At 42.2% G+C, this 16,762-nt stretch overlaps 1 protein-coding gene across 9 annotated transcripts in view; it reads left to right on the plus strand.

Moving 5' to 3' along the window:
- The window catches only part of TLN2 (talin 2), a 491,250-nt gene that overhangs the window by 145,941 nt on the left and 328,547 nt on the right, over positions 1–16,762 (plus strand). For 5 of the 9 annotated variants that reach the window (XM_077128100.1, XM_077128098.1, XM_077128096.1 and 2 more), the window contains exon 1: positions 11,108–11,408. The exons of 3 other annotated variants lie outside the window; for them this stretch is intronic. The gene's annotated coding sequence lies outside the window, so the exon portion shown is untranslated. Of the gene's footprint in view, positions 1–11,107; positions 11,436–16,762 lie in introns of those variants that run through there. One more of the 9 variants, XM_077128101.1, reaches the window with a different exon arrangement.

The following is a 16,762-nucleotide window of genomic DNA, read 5'->3' on the forward strand; positions in this document are numbered from 1 at the left end:
GCCTCCTGTTTCCTTAGAGGGGACTCTCATGAAGCTTTTATCTCTTTGAAACTCCTGTGTCATCCACTGGCTTTTATGTGCATTGGGCATCTACATTTGTGTGCTAATAGCCCCTGGTGTCTCTGCTGAAGGTCCCACTGCCTTATAGTGAGCGTGGAGGTCCCTGAGTCATGAGTGACCTGGGTTTATATCATTGAACAAGAACCTAAGCTACTTCACATATCACTCAGGTGGAGTAATTTGAAGTCATGGGAAGCTAAATGAAATTTCCTTAGCCCACTGGCATTGTGTTTGGAGCCAGTTCCCCAGCCACCAGCCAGCTGCTCACCCCAAACCCCTCTGGCACAGCAGCTCCCTCTGGCAGTTGACTAAACTGTCCTGGGAAATGGGGCTCAGAGCAGGCCCCGAAATACGGCACAAAGGTGGTATTTTGCTCTCAACAACCAATTCCTGAGACACAGGGCTTTCAAAGAAAGAAAGAGTTTATTACTAGGCATGTAGTAGGAGAGCAAATGGGGTAGCAGCCCCAAATCTGTCTCCTGAAGTTGAGGGGGCATGAGGTTTTTATTGATTTTAGCAAGGGGAGATGAGGTCACTACAATTTCAAATAGCAAATTCAAAGCAGAAAAGGAGACAGTGTTATCATTATCATTTCAGTAGGAGAATGTAATCAGAAAGAAGGGGAGGCAGCACCATCATTTCAGTACTAAAGGTGTAAGCCGGAAAGAAGGGAGACAAGTTATCTTTCAATAGCAGAATCTAGCTGATATGATTTACAAATGTAAGAGGCTGAAACTGGTTAATGGCTGACTTCAAATTCTTCATTAGCATTAGGGCCTTTGCCCTATAAGAAAATGACCAGATGAAGGGAGCAACAGCTCTTACAGACACAAAGGCACAAGATAAGGGCTTTTACACTCATTTCAGGTATCAGGGCAGCTGAATTGTATTAGGGATTTCAGGTATTTCCCTTTGTCCACTCCAGTATCCCAGAAAGCATAAAAGGAATATGATTCAGTATCAAAATCATCCCTGAAATCCTAATTTCTCAGTTACAAAATGGGGCCCAGAGCAGGCCCACTACTCCTACAAGAGAGACCAATTTTTTTTTTTTTTAAGCATTGATCTGGCCTCACTTTGCAAACACTGGTTTAACAACAGGAACAGGCCTCTCTGTTCTTTGTTTTTTTGTGAATTTGGCTGAGTTGAAAGGGAAGTCAGACAGCCCTGGTTGTTCCATCCCATTTTCAACACCTTGCAATGTTGACACTCATTTGTTCTCCCTCAGGCAAAAACATTCTTATATTTGTACATTTAATCATCATCATTTTCCACCCTGGGCATTCCTAAGTTACACTGTCTCACAGTCTTTATCCTTTGTCTTCCCTTCCGATGTCCTACAGGTCCCCTGCCTTCCTCTCTCAACCATACTCACACTCGGCTTCGTTCAGCATCCTCTTGGTATTGTGCTACCATCAGATAGTACTGTGCTACCCATTTCTGAATCTTTACGATCAGTCCTGTTGTACATTCTGGACTCTTTCAGCCTCAAATGCCCAATCTCTACTCCCTTTCAATTTCCTGATTATCTTTGTTCTTAACTTTTACCCTCAAAGTTCACTCATTAATGTTAGTTCATGTCAGTGAGACCATACAGTGTTTGTCATTTTGTTTCTGGCTAATATCACTCAGTGTAATGTCCTCAAGGTCCATCCACATTGTTACATGCTTCATGACTTTATTCTGTCTGACAGCTGCATAATACTCCATTCTGTGTCTATACAACATTTTCTTTAGTCACTCGTTTGTTGATGGACATTTGAGTTGTTTCCATCTTTTTGCAATTGTGAATATTGCCGCTATGAACATCAATGTACAAATATCTGTTTGTGTCTCTGCTTTCAGATCTGGGTATATCCCGGGTAGTAGGAATGCCAGGTCTTAAGGCAGCTCTACCCAAGGAAGCTCCATTTTTAATGGTCATCTTAATGATTCTGGCACATATAGCCCCCTGATCCTTAGGGATTTATTTCTTTAGGTCTCCTGTGCTCTGCTTCTTCTCTCAACAATGAACCATTAAGATCCAGTTTACATTTGTTCTAAGGATCCTAATTCAGGTTTTTGGAATGTGGAGATTTGTGTGTGTGTGTGTGTGTGTGTGTGTGTGTGTGAGGAGAGAGAGAGAGAGGGCTTCAGTTGATGAACTGTGATTTTTTTTTTTTAATCTGAGAGCAATATTATTTGCCTTTTTCACCTCATCAGTTACTTAAAAAAGAGGTTTACATCTGTGGCTGTTTAAAATAAAAGAAAGACCGAATAAAAAAAGGTCCAGGAGCATTTGAATCTGGCCGGTTTTGATAGGTCTTTATGGGTGTTAGCTGATGTTGGCACCAGGAAGAGGCCTGGTACTTTGCCTAGAAAGACAAAATTGGTCTTTCGTCCAGCAACCTATGTGCAGCTGTTTCGAAGGGCCCCAGGCAGCAAGCCCTGTGATTTACTTTGAGTTTGTGGTGTGACAAACACCTGCCTGGTGTTGTCCACGCATAGGTGATTGGCTGCTGTTTGCTTAAGGCTGACCCAGACATTTGCTGATTGCCTTAATCAGGGTGAGCCGGCTCTTGGATAGTGGGTATCTTAGTGCTTCCCAGATGTCATTGTGGACACACATCCCCCAAGGATCGCATTAAAATGCAGATTCTGATTCAGCAGGTCCAGTCCAGGGCCCAAAGGTCTTCATTCCAAAAGCTCCCAGGTGGACAGTCCAGGGACTCACTTTGAGTAATGGGGGATTAGAAGTCATGATCTGCCATTTAGGGCTGTGCTACCATGTGTGACTTTGTTTACTCAAGCTACCTTGCTGAGGCTCAGCTTTCCTCTTGGTAGGATAGGCACGATGCGGTTGGAAGGGATAATCTGAGTCAAGCACCTACCTCAACAAATGTTCCACTCCTCCAACTTGACAGTAATGTAGCTGAGGAAGAAGTAAGGAACACCAGCACTTGGATTGTCACAGTGCTTCTATCCTACAGTGTATCAGAGCAATTCATTTTTAATAAATCTGGAGCCTTGCCAATGCAATAGATTTCTTAAAGTACCAAAAGAAACTTTTCAGTGTTAGGTAATACTTGGGGTCAAGATGTTTTTCCTTCTAATGCGTTTTTTATTTTATTTTTGGCATGGGCAGGCACTGGGAATCAAACCCGGGTCTCCGGCATAGCAGGCGAGAACTCTGCCTGCTGAGCCACTGTGGCCTGCCCTTCTAATGTGTTTTTATTGTTCATCCTGTTCGGAAACTTCCAAGAAAAATTTACTTATAGAACACCCTGTATTGGCCAGTATTGTCTGACCAGTAGAGGTTTGTGAGAATTAGATTTCTGATTCCCAACTGTCCTAATTTGTTATGTGGAAATGGATTGCTAATTTATTTTTGGCACCCTCTCTTTTGGGAGGTTCGTGATTTTGATGGAGGCAGTTGCCTGGTTTTTTTCCTTCTACTGTGCAGGGAATTAGGAGATGTGTGTTCTAAACCTGCCTCTGCCATGAACGGGTCCTTTGTCTTGAGACTAAGCCCACAACTCCGGGTCTTAGTTTTATAAAATCTTTGCTCCGAACAAGCCCCATGAGGGCAGGGGCTTGGTCCAGCTTACTCACTGCTGGGTATAGTGCACGGAGGAAGTGCTCAATAATTATCTGTTGCAGAATGTGGGAATTGGTCAAGATCCTTGTTTTTCAAACCTTAGGAGCACTTTATGAGCATTTAAATCACCCAGGGATCCTCAGAAAACCATTTCTGGCCTAGTAGATCGGGGTTGGAGCCTGAGTTTCTGCATTTCTAACCAGCTCCCAGGTGATACAATGCCTTTGGTTCACGGATCACACTTTGAATAGCAAGTGTCTAGGTTAGATAATCTCATCTGTGATTCACTGGAATCCTGGTGCTTCCTCAAGGTCAGTTTCTAAATACGAGCTTGTTCACGGACACTGACAGTCTCAGGGCACCAACCATTTTTCCTGAAGGACTGTGTGGTTTAACTTGACCATTGGTTTTCTTGTTTCTGACCAACAGTATCACCTGGGAACTTGTAGAAATGCAGATTCTGTGCCCCACCCCAGACCTACTGAATCTTAAACTTGGGAGGGGGGTTGCCATTGGGTGGCTGTGTTATGACCACCTTTCCAGGTGATTCTCATGTTTAAGGGCCATTTCTTTAAAAGTTGTCAGCAGATTGAGGGGATTTAGTATGCTACTAGTGGGTGTCAACTTGTCTTCTTTTATTTGGCTTTATGGTTTCAGCTAGTATCTTAAAACCAAATGTAAGTTAATTTTAAGAATAACAGAGAGATTTGGAAACTTGAGTAGATTTATAGTGAGTTCCTCTGGGTGAGTAGAGTTTAGGGTAGATGTGATTACAATGGTTGAAGCCACATTTCTATTGACGTGGGTTTAGATCTGTGGCTCCCAGCCCTTGGCTTCTCATTGCAATCACCCAAGCAGCTTTTAGAAAATACTGATGCTTGCGTCCCACCCCAGAGAATCTGATGTAATTGATTTGTGGGACAGTCCCAGCATCAGGATTTTTAAAAGCTCACCATATGATTCTAAGCCAAAATTGAGTTACCGGATTAAACGAATATATCATTTTTTTTAACCTCTGCATGGCTTTTTATTTTTAATTTGAATACAGTAACTTGTGTGTGTTTGTGTGTGTGTATACAGTTATATGACTTTTGACAAATGCATAGTCATGTAATCACCACATAATCACAGTTACTATCATTTGATTTTTTCCTTTTTAAAAATTTTTTTAAAATTGTGAAATATGACGTATATACAAAAAAGCAATAAATTTCCATGTACATTTTAACATGTAGTTACAGGACAAATTTTAAAGTTTGTTATGGGTTATAGTTCTATGAATTTTTTTTCTTCTAGCTGCTCCAAGACACTGGAGACCAACAGAAATATCAATATAATTATTCAGCTATCATATTTATTTGTTAAATCCTGTCTTTTCTCTTATACTCCTCTTTCTCTTTAATTTTTTTTTTTTTTTTGCATGGGCAGGCACCAGGAATTGCACCTGAGTCTCTGGCATGGCCGGCAAGAATTCTGCACTGAGCCACTCACTGCCTTCCTCTTTCCCTTTAAATAACATATACACATAAAAACAATAAATTTCAAAGGACATTGCAACAATTAGTTGGAGAACAGATATCAGAGTTTGGTGTGGGTTGCAATTCCACAATTTTAGGTTTTTATTTCTAGCTGCTCTAGGGTTCCAAGGTACTGGAGGCTAAAAGAAATATCAGTGTAATGATTAAGCACTCATACTCATTTGTTAAACCCAACCTTCTCTGTATAACTGCACCCTAGTCTTTGATCTTTCTCTCATCCTTTAGGGGTATTTGGGCTATGCCCATTCTCATTTTTTCATGTTGGGAAGGGGCTGTTGATAATATGGGTAGGAGGATGGAACTTGTAGATATTCAGGAAGTGCTGTCCCTCTGCATTTCAGGACTTATCTGGTCCAGGACCCATCTGGAGGTTGTAGGTTTTTGAGAGTTACCCTAGTGCATGGAACCTCTGTATAACCTTATATAATGCCCTACATATTCTTTAGGATTGGCAGGAATGGTTTTGGTTGGTGTTTGGCAAGTTATGATAGGTAACAATGTCTAACTGAAGCATATATAAGTGTGACCTCCAGAGTAGCCTGTCGACTCTATTTGAACTCGAAGCCTCTGATATCTTATTTGTTACACTTCTTTTCACTCTTTTGGTTAGGATGACACTGTCGATCCCATGGTGCCAGGGCCAGGCTCATCCCTGGGAGTCATCTCCCATGCTACCAGGGAGACTTTCATACCTGGATGTCATGTCACACATAGAGGGAGGGTAATGGTTTCACTTGCAGAGAGAGAGAGGTCACATCTGAGCAACAAAAGAGGTCCTCTGGAGGTGACTCTTAGGCATAACTATAAGTAGATTAAGCTTCTCTGCTACATAGATAAGCTTCACAAGAGGAAGCCTCAAGATCAAGGGCTTGGCCTATTGATTTGGATGTCCCTAATCTTTGGCACAGTATCTGGGACTTCCCTGGTGGTAAAGTTTAATAGTTCCATAATTTTTCTCCATCATTGGATTTTTACAAATGTTCTTTCTAGAGTTCTCCTTAAAATGACAAACTGAAACCAAGTATTCATTATTGCTGTTGTTATTATTATTGGTTTTATAAAAATGTCTTAAATTCACTGTCTTAAATTAAGCATGAATTTTAAAACTGTTTTCTAGTCCTTATTTGATATGCATTTTGGAGACACTAATCTTAATCAGTGGTTTTCAATTTTGACTGCAGGGTCAAATCACCTGGAGAACTGGTACAAATAAAAATGCTCAGGCCACACCCCAAACCAGCTAAACCTGAATTCCTGTGTGGGCCCAGGCAATGGCCCTGTTAAAGCTGCCCATGTGTTTCCAATGGGCAGTCAGGCCTGAGAACTACTTTCACCTTTTCCAATAAAATACTGCCTGATCAGTCAGGTTCTTGTCAAAATCTACAACCCTTTTCTCAGCCACATGTCCTTTTATCGTTCTCTCATTTTTTTTTTTTTTAGCACCAATTTGGGTGCATTTTTGAAAAGAAAGAAAATGGCCTATTAGTGAATATTGATCATGGGAGAGGTTAAATTACCCTTAATAAAAATTTTTGTGCTTTTGCCTAGGTGCAGTGAAATACTGCCCATCTATACAATACATTTGTTTTCTCTTTCTTCTGTGACACTGTAATGGTGCAGATTTTAATTGTATCTGTGGGGCAGTGATGGTGAGATTTTTTCATAACTCCCCAGTCATGTGCTTTTTTGTTGTGGGAATGAAGGACTGGGTGGATGGATGATCTCTGCTTGGGATTTGGACAGTAAATGGATGTGGTAATTGTAGTTTTTAAAAGGTATTTTCTCAATAAGTATTATTCAAGGGACAGCCTTCACTTCGAGGACTGTCTGATTCTTGATACTCAGGGGTGGGGTGGGGTGGGGTGGTCTAATCTCCCTGCAGTTCAGAAGCTGAGCCACTTGACCCCAGAGGCACTCAGCTTCTGAAGTGGGATAATGCCATCTTTATATAAAGTTGCTAAAATGCTTTAAAGATCTCTCATTTGATCTTTAGAGCAGTCCCATTTAATGGCTGAAGAAACTGAGCATCAAGGGAAGAAGTAATTTTACTTGATCACTAAGCCGATACTTACTTTTAGCCTTAGAGCCTTAGAAACCTTGTTTAATCAGTTGCTGGGTCCACCAAGGAGGCTGAATAATAGGTGAGAAGGTTACGAAGGATAGTTATAAGCAGTATGTATTTCTGTCATGTTCAAGCCTGAATGATAGCCTATCATCTCTACTCTAGGGAATTTTTGGTTCTGAAGAACCCAGTTCATTCAATCAGGACACACTTTGATTTTTTATGGCATTAGGGAAGACTTCTAAAATGTCTTCAACACTTTCTTCTCACAACATCTCTCTTTCTAAACTCTATGCGATCACCAGCCTCTTTTTTTGTTTGTTTTGTTTTCACGGTTCTAACCCCACCATTCTATCTTTCTTTTTTTATGCATGGGCAGGCACCGGGAACCGACCCGGGTCTCGGGCATGGCAGACCAGAATTCTGCCACTGAGCCACCATCACACTGCCCACCACCATTCTTTTATAAAGGGTTTAATAATAATATAGTAATATCCATTTGAAATTCAGCATCTATGAGCACTTCTCCATTAGTACTTTTTCTTACAGAACCCTCGTGAAGGAGTATCATCAATATTTTCTAAGTTCTCAGAGCTTCAAAGGGTTAGATTGGAACTCAGCTAGGTCAGTTGGATAAATTATTTCTAAATTGTGGAGTGGAAAGGCCGATTCAGAGACATGTATTTATGGGACCATATTCTATCTCTGGAATCTGTGGGCTTGAGGAACCCTCTGGATCATCTTTTCTTCTTGGTTTTACATTTACATTTACAGGGCTCAATATGCACTCTGTAGAAGGCAAAAGGAGGTTAGTTGTATCTGAAAATTAGAAGGTAAAATCCTGCCCTTCCAACCTCTTTCTCTATGGAGAAAAACATACCCACTTGGTACACTCAGGCACTTTGTGAATAGATAAATCTGGGGTTGTCATTCTGAAAAAATAGTTACAAATTCTAAGAACAATTGGAGTGCTATAAAAAATCTGGGAGGGAAATCTATCCAATTTGATTTGCTCTGCATAGAGGATGAGTGCTTTATAACCTGATGATTACCAAATAAAATTCTTCTTCAGGGAAACATAAAATGACAATAGACCTTAAAAAAAGTGTCCTGTAGTTTACTTCCTACAGTGGAATTAGGGGGATTCAGTTGTGATCTGCAGACAGAATAGCCTGGGTGAGAGAATAGCTGTGGAACTGAAATTTTAAGTCTAAACTCAAAGCACAAATCTTGGCTTATCTACAGGGAACGATTTTATGAATTTCCCTCTATACCCCCGTACTTATAAACACTTAAAACTCTGGGGAGTTTATAAAACAAAATTCTAAGGCAGAATGATACATATATTTTGGGAAGCCTTTTTGTTTTTATGCATGTAGGGTGTCGGGATGGGGAAAGGTGGTTATGTTAAATGACACATTTGCCAAAATTAGCTGGAGGTTTGGAGGGTACCTTGACTCACTGTGCTTTAACTAGTCCTTATGGTGGTGATGGTGGCATTTCTAACAGAGCCATCATGGAGTTGGCGCGGGCCCAGAAAAGGAAAGCATGCATGAGTGGGCGCCTTCAGTGGGCAGAGGCTCAAGAGATTAGGAATCTGCAGTTGGTTTCAGACACGGACCTGACAGAGATGTGATGAAAGACAGTGTCACCTTGAAGGGTATGAAGGGTTTGTCTGTTAAACCCCTGAGCACTGGAATTAGTGGACACTCGAAAATGTAAGCAGGTAGTTCCCAGTGGTATGTGGTTAACGCAGGAGCTCAGTGCCTCAGGGGAGACGATGCAGACCTCTAGGCATCTGCCCATCTAACTGACATGACCTGCTCTTTGGGACTGACTTAAAGGTGTGCCCCCTGCTACCCATTGTCCATCTACCTTTTTATTTGTTCATTTTATTTAGTAAACATTAACAGAAGGCCTACTGTGGGCTAAGGTCTTTACTGGAGACTAAAAAAAGAGTAAAAGTCCCAGCCCTCCAGGAGTGTGCCATAAAATTGGGGGTGAAAACCTAAGAACCAGTTACCATTAAGTGATGGTAAATGTACAGTTAGGGTGACGTGCAGGGCTTTGTGGGAACACAGCGGTGACATTCCAACCCTGCCTAGGGGTGGGACAGGTCATGAGAAGAGGCTTTCTGGAGGAGGTGGGTGGCTTTGGGTGGGTGGTATCCAGGATGAGAGACATTCAGGTTGAAGACCAGGAGGTGAGAAAATGCTCACAGAAGGCTGGAGCTCAGACCTTGGATCGCCAAGGACTTCCGTCTAGTTGGGGTATTAGGAGTGGTGAGAGACTTGAGTGAAAAGCAAGTGCCAGACTGTGGTGGGCTCTTTCTACTGAGGACAGCCATTTGGATTTGATCCCCAAGCAAAGATTTAGGCTGTAGACTCACAGGGTCAAGAGTGTGTGGTCTAGTTGGAAAGAAAAAAACTAACATACTCATGGGGAAAATCAACAGAGCATCCAGGAGTAATAGCGCTAAAATAAATTCATATGCTTCTAATGGGATTTTTGGAGGAAGGTAGGGATTTGGAGATGATGCCCAAATCAGCTCAGCTCAACTGCTGTCCCACCGATGTTTGCTGTTGATGACAGAACAGCGCAGCGGACATTGTTGCGGTTGAAAGGAGTTGCCTGCTTCTGGGAGCAGGCGCTGAGCTGGTAAAGTCAAATTTAAGGGGTTAACTCAGGTTTCCCCCCAGGCTTGGTGAGTTGACTTGTACATGTTTCCTGTTGAGTGGGGGGTCAAGGTGGTGAGAAGTGGTGGGGGTGGAGAAAGGGGGCGAGTACAGGTGAATCGAGAGTCCCTTGAGCATATGATTCTCGTAGCTGGTTATATGTGCAATGAGATTTCATAACACTGTGCTCTCCACCTTTGTGAATGCTTGACATTTTCCATACTACCTTTGTAAAAAGGGGAGAAAAGTAGCTTCATGGGGTTTTGTGAGAATTAAATGAAGTGACCCAAGTACAGTAAATATCTTCTACAGTGCAGTGCTCAGTAGGGATTGGCCAATGTTATTGGCCGCTGTCTGGGACTAATTTTACTTTCCCCTCCCCACTCTGTTCCTTGTTCCTGCCTTTTTAGGTGCTGTCTTCTGCTTCCCCGCTTGGAATTTGCCCTGCAGACTTTTAGACAATCTGGCTAATCTGATTTTGACCCTGGGTGGTACCCCCAGGGACATGCCAGTATCTCTTTTCCAGGCTTCTCTTGGTTCCAGCAGGAACCACCTCTCCCTTCCAGCCTGGGTCCTGGGGTCTGCCTGGGTCAACCCACCTCACTGGCCCCTTGTTTGCCCAGGAGCCCTGTGTGTGTGGGCCGGAAGGGGTGTTGAGCTGGGGAGAGACTGCACAAAAGACAGCACAGCCAGTGTTACTCCACTGTGCACAGTAGATGTCTTCCTAAAATCTTTGGTAAAAATTAGATTTTCATTGGATCATATTTTTGTTTATAGGTATGTTTATTAAATAGTAAAACCTGCGAATCTGGGATTTATAGATGTTATTATATAGATATCTATTATAGGTCTGAGGATCTGTTTCCATTTTAGGTTGAACCTCAAATTTGAGCAGCTTATAATCTTTTTATGCCTTTACGTCTGGCTGATCCAGTTCTTTGTTAAATTCAGATCACATATAAACGAATTCTTTAATATAACAGGTGAACAGATGACTTAAAGGAACTCTGTATGACTCCCATCTGTAGTATATTAAAAAACTTGGCTGGTCTTTGTCCCTAGTTCCTAGGAGGGACATCTGAATCTTGGAAATTTCCTGGGATAGGAGTAAGGGGTGTGGCCCAGGACCACACCTGCGAGTTCGTATGCTAATGAGGTATCAGGGGTGGGGCCAGCACACCTGCAGCCTTCCCTAGGGGCCGGCCACGCCAGGCCAGGTCAGACCTCTGGGAGAGGAGGGGGCTGCGGATTGAGTGCAGGACCACACCACGTGGGCAGTGATTCTACCAATCACAGCTGCGTAATGAAATCCCGTATCATCTCGCGACACTGAAAACTTCAATGAGCCTCTATGAGTGATAGTGACATCACTGTGCCAGAGGGATGATGTGTCCTGACGATTCGTGGAGAGAACACAGAAATCTGTGTTTGAGACCCTGCTGTGCAACGGTTTTGGCCTCTTATTTCCATCTTTTTATGGCAACAAAATTATAATCGTGAGTATAGTGCTTTTAGTAAGTTAGGTGAGTCGTTCTCACAAACGACTGAGTGGGGTGGGATGGGGAGATGGGAAACAATGGATTTGTAGCCAGTTTGACCCAGTGGCCAGATTTGTGGCCTGGGTCCCCCAACTCGCAACTGATGCCTGCCGGGCAGTATTACAGAGGTTTGCCCAGAACCTGACTTAACTGGTAGTTTAGAGTCAGAATTGAATTGAAATAACTGTAGTGGTGTCAGAAGCTGTTGGAAGCTGTAGAAATTTTTGATATCCATATATCTTAAGACGCAAATAATATTTACTTAAGGTTTAAATGCCAGGCATTGTGCTAAACCCTTTTTTATCCCCCATTATCCATAAATTATCTTTTTGAAGTAGATGTTCTTACCACTTTTCCTTTTCCAAAATTACATACCTTTTTTATGTTAGGATTCTTTTGGTTGCATGGAAAGAAGACTGGCTTCAACGATAAGCCAGTGACTGAGATATCCATCCATGGTATGTGCTTCCGGTACGGTTTGATTGAGAAATTCATGTTGACTTAGGGATCTGGCTTCACTCTGCTCTCCTCTGTTATGTACACCTCACGCTCAAGCTGTCTTCATCCATAGTAGTGAAAATAGCCTTGGTTTCTGAGCCTTACAAATGAGTACCACATCAATTAGAGAAGAGCCAGCAACTCTGAACCAGCTTAACAAGTAGAAGTCTTGAAATTCATGTGGATTTAACTGGTTCAGGTCATATGTTTGTCCTGAAGCAATCACTGTGGCCAAGGGATTGGCTTGACCTAAGACGTGTACCTTGAAGTGGAGTCCTGAAGTTTCTTTAGAAACACAAACAAAATCAGAAGCTGTTTGTTAGGAGAAAAATGAGTGCTGGGTAAGATGTCTGCAGGTGTCATCGTGAGGACAGGCTGAATGTCCTGCTTGCCTTCCAGTTCCAAAGCATTTTAATCCAAATGATAGCTCCTTTAAAGTTGCTTTCCTTAAAACAGTATGCCGTAGCCTTTGCTGTCAGCATTATTCCTTAGGAAGCCATGAGTGTCGGTTTTTTGCACAGCATTATCTAGGAGTATGACTTTCCCACATCACCAAATGCCAGAAACTCAATATTCTCAACTCTAAATAATATGAGGAAGTTGGACTATATTCATATTTTTTTTAGTGCCTTCTATATGCCAGGCTCTATATCAGGGCAGGAGATGGAATTATATGCATTGTACACATAGCTTCTGCCCTTACAGGTGTAAAACAGAGCTCCTGTCCGTACTCGGCCCCTAGTAAGGCCTTGGGAAATAGCTGTCAAATGACATTCTTATCACACAAGGACATTTTTGCTCCTCATCTCCCCAAAAGCCATAAGCAGAGTGACCTGTTGTGCTCTGTATCATAATCATTTGTGTTCTAAAAGCTGGTTAATATCCAGTTCACCCTGCTCTTTATGTTAAATAATTCACCTGTCACATTCCTTAAAAACAATGATTATTGTTTCTCCAGAATTTCTTAAGGTCCTGTGGGAGATTCTGCACTACTGCAGGTGTGTACTGGGTGGTCCAAGCCCAGCTCAGCGCCCCTTCCCTAACTCCTCCTCCTCCCCTCAGGCTCCCCGCTGCCCTTCCTCTAAACCTGCGCAGATCTCAGATCTCATGTCATGTCGGTGCCTGCATCCCAGCTGTGTCTCTCCATGGGTTTTTTTCAGCAAGATTATAAATGGGAAAGGAGGGGATGGGGTTAATTGTGTATTCCAGGAATAACTTCTCATCACAGGCACCTGGAAGTAAAACTGGTACAGTGTGGACAAGGAAGGGTCACATTTTCCTGAACGGAACACTGATTTCTTAGTCTTGGCTTGGTTTAACATTCAGACCTGCTTAGGATATTGCTCATTTCCCAGAGCCCCCATTCCTAACCGAACTACCACCTCACCCACACTTTCTCTCTTCTCTCCCTTCCACTCTTGTGGTCATTTACTCTTTGGTGGGAGGTAAACCTTTGAAATACAAGTTTAAATATAAAGAATTACCCCAAACTTCACAGCCTGATGTTTCCACAGTGAGTCGGAATGGAAGTTAAAAAACAAGTGTCACAATAAGTTACCTTTGCTCTGGTTTTCCTGTTGCTTATCAATAGTGGCAATACAGCCACTGCGTTAATGGCTCAGGGCCTGTGTTAAGACACTGGAGATTTGGGGATGGCCTCAGGGGTGGTTCATATGTGTTTTACCTGTTTTTTTTTTTACTGACTGGTGTGTACAGGAAAATTGGGGTGAAAAATAGTACATTTCTTTTCTTTCTTTCGTAAATGGCTTGTTGCAATGATGATTAAGCTTGGGGGCGGGGGGATCCACATTCTTTTGTGGAAGAGGAGAGAAGGAAAGAGCAAAAAGGAGGAGAAAGTGTAGGTTAAAAGGGCAGGAAACATTTCTAGTGAGGCAACCTCTCTTTAACCTTGTATTTGCATAGTCTCTTATCCTACTCTGTGTGTGTGTGTGTGTGTGTGTGTGTATGTGTGTCCCTGTGTTCTTTCCTGAGTTTTATTGGCAGGATTCCAGGCATAGTAGAGCTGCAAATCTTTTGCAAATTTGCATATCCTTCTTATGTGCAAGTGAATCAATAATGAACAATTGTTCCCTGTTCCTGGACAGAGGCCTGAAATACATATCGCCCTGTGTGTGTTGTTTAATCATCCTAGAACCCCTGTGTAAGCCTAACCAGGCTGGAGTATAAGCAGTGCCTTGTTCTGGCTGCACACTCAATAAATAGTTGTTGAATAGATACCCAGAATATCAACCAGAAGTTGAGTCTTTGTATCCTAGACTGATCCTGTCAGTTCTTTCTACCTGCTTTGAAAAGAGCGCCCAGAGAATCTACTAATCCCAGGTCTTTGGGATTTTGTTTACTCTCTTTACTCTACTGGTTCTATAAAGCAATAGAGCCAGGCATGCAGTTTATTAGGTGGGGTCAGAATATTCTGGATGGCTGTAAAGTTGATGAAGTGGGCATAGCTGTTTCTGCTTCTTGGGGAAAGAGATGCTCCTCTAATTTGAACTGGTGTGGTTGGTCTGCCTGGTAGGCAGTGTGGTGAGTGCACCACTCCCTGAGTTCAGTACTTACCACCTCTGAAGGGGGCTCATTTTTCACCTGCTAGTGACAAAGAGAGGGTATGCCGCAAGCCACCTGGCTTTATTGAAATAGATTCTTGCTGAAGACCTCCCCTTTGAGAAGAAGTGAGCTGGGGCAGGTCTGATCTGCCCGTGTTGGATCTCTGGAGTGTATTTAAAAGCATGGGCAGGGATTTTTGTTGTGATAGTTGGTTGCTTTTCACCCCGATGGGACAGCAGCTGTTTGAATTCAGGCCTCCACTTTTGCAATATTAATTTTGGTTATTTCACTTCTTGCTCCACAGTTGGGAACTAAGGAGATGTTTTGGAAGGAGAAGCAGGAGGGGGGCGGGGGTTCCAGGTTATATAACTTTTCAGGTGACAATGAAGCACAACTTTGTTCTAAGGATTTTTTCTTTCTACCTAGTCACAGGGAAAGGGTAGAGAAGCCCTGTTAGCATACAGAGCCTGAGTAGCTGTGAAGCCCTCTTGGCACTATGGCCAGTGTAGATGCAGAAGTGAGACCAGTCTGTTTCCTGGCCACACAGCCAAGGCAGAGTCCCTTGGCTCTGAGAATTTTCTCTAGTGGCCAACAATAAAGCTCAGTCCTGAGAGCACCTAGAAGGAACTAGAAGAACTAAACCCTTTGTAGTCCTAGAAGGAACTAGAAGAACTAAACCCCTTGTAGTAATGTCATGTGCTGAGGCTACGGGGAGACAGGCAACACTATGGTTGACAAGCCCTTGATCTGTTTGCAAGTCCCTTCAAACAGTTTCTAGACTGGAAGAAGATAGTGTTAATCAGGAAAGAAGATGAAGAAACAGTGCTGAGTTGGAACCTAGCCACTTGCGATTGAAGTAACTACTGGTTCCTAAGGGGGGAAGGATTAACTGTTAGTAGAATCGTAGTAATTATAAATATACTCTTATTTGAAGATTCTGTTTTACTCTGTACGTCATTCATAGTGGTGTTATTTTTTATTTTGTTGGGTAGCCATAACTTGTCAAAGATTTTTTTCTGTAACTTGTCAAAGAACTTGTTCTGGTTCTGTTAATATAGGCTTGCCAAAACCTGGAGGATCCCAACTGGGGTATCAAAATTCTTGGCCAGTGAGCCCCCCAATCTTGGGGGTTGTTCATAGGAAACTTAACCCCACAAAGGATAGGTCAAGTCTACTTAAAATTTAGGCCTAAGAATCATTCCCAAGAGAGCCTCTTTTGTTGCTCAGATGTGGCCTCTGTCTCCAGCCAACACAACTCACCACCCTTCCCCTGTCTATCTGGGATATGACTCTCAGGGGTGTGGACCTTCCTGGCAACGTGGGTCAGAAATCCTAGAATGAGCTGAGACTCAGCATCAAGGGATTGAGAAAACCTTCTCAACCAAAAGGGGAAAGAGTGAAATGAGACAAAATAAAGTGTCAATGGCTGAGAGATTCCAAACAGAGTCAAGAGGTTATCCTGGAGGTTATTCTTATGCATTAAATAGATATCACCTTGTGAGTCAAGATGTAATGGAGAGGGTGGAGGGAACTTCCTGAAAATGTAGAGCTGTGTTTCAGTAGCCATGTTTCTTGAAGATGATTGTATAATGATATAGCTTTCAAAAAGTGACTGTGTGATTGTGAAAACCTTGTGTCTGATGCTCCTTTTATTTACCTTATCAACAGACGATTAAAACATGGAATAAAAATAAATAATAGGTGGAACAAATGTTAAAATAAATTTAGATTGAAATGCTAGTGATCAATGAAGGGGGGGTTTAAGGGGTATGGTATGTATGAATTTTTTTCTGTTTTCTTTTTATTTCTTTTTCTGAATAGATGCAAATGTTCCAAGAAATGATCATGATGATGAATATGCAACTATGTGATGATATTGTGAATTACTGATTATATATGTAGAATGGAACAATCAGAAGTTAAGAATGTTTGCGTTTGGTGTTTATTGGTATTTAAAAAAAAAGTTAAAAAATTAATTTAAAAAATTTCTTGGCCAGGTTGGGACCTGCCATACCACACAGACAAAGGGTTGAATATTGAATGGCCTGGATAATTGTCATTCCTATGGCCACATGAGTATCTTTGCTTTTGTGTGAGCATGTGCACACACACATACACAAACATTTATGTTCCCTTTTCTTGTGCTCCTGTCATCTTCATTGGAAAAGGTAAGTATTAGGTCCTCATATAGTTCCTCAATTTACTCATTATCTCCTGACCATCTGTGTGATGGGAATGAACCTCAGCCTTGG

This window comes from Tamandua tetradactyla, chromosome 14, assembly GCF_023851605.1.
Source record: "Tamandua tetradactyla isolate mTamTet1 chromosome 14, mTamTet1.pri, whole genome shotgun sequence".
In the NCBI taxonomy this organism is placed as follows: Eukaryota; Metazoa; Chordata; class Mammalia; order Pilosa; family Myrmecophagidae; genus Tamandua; species Tamandua tetradactyla.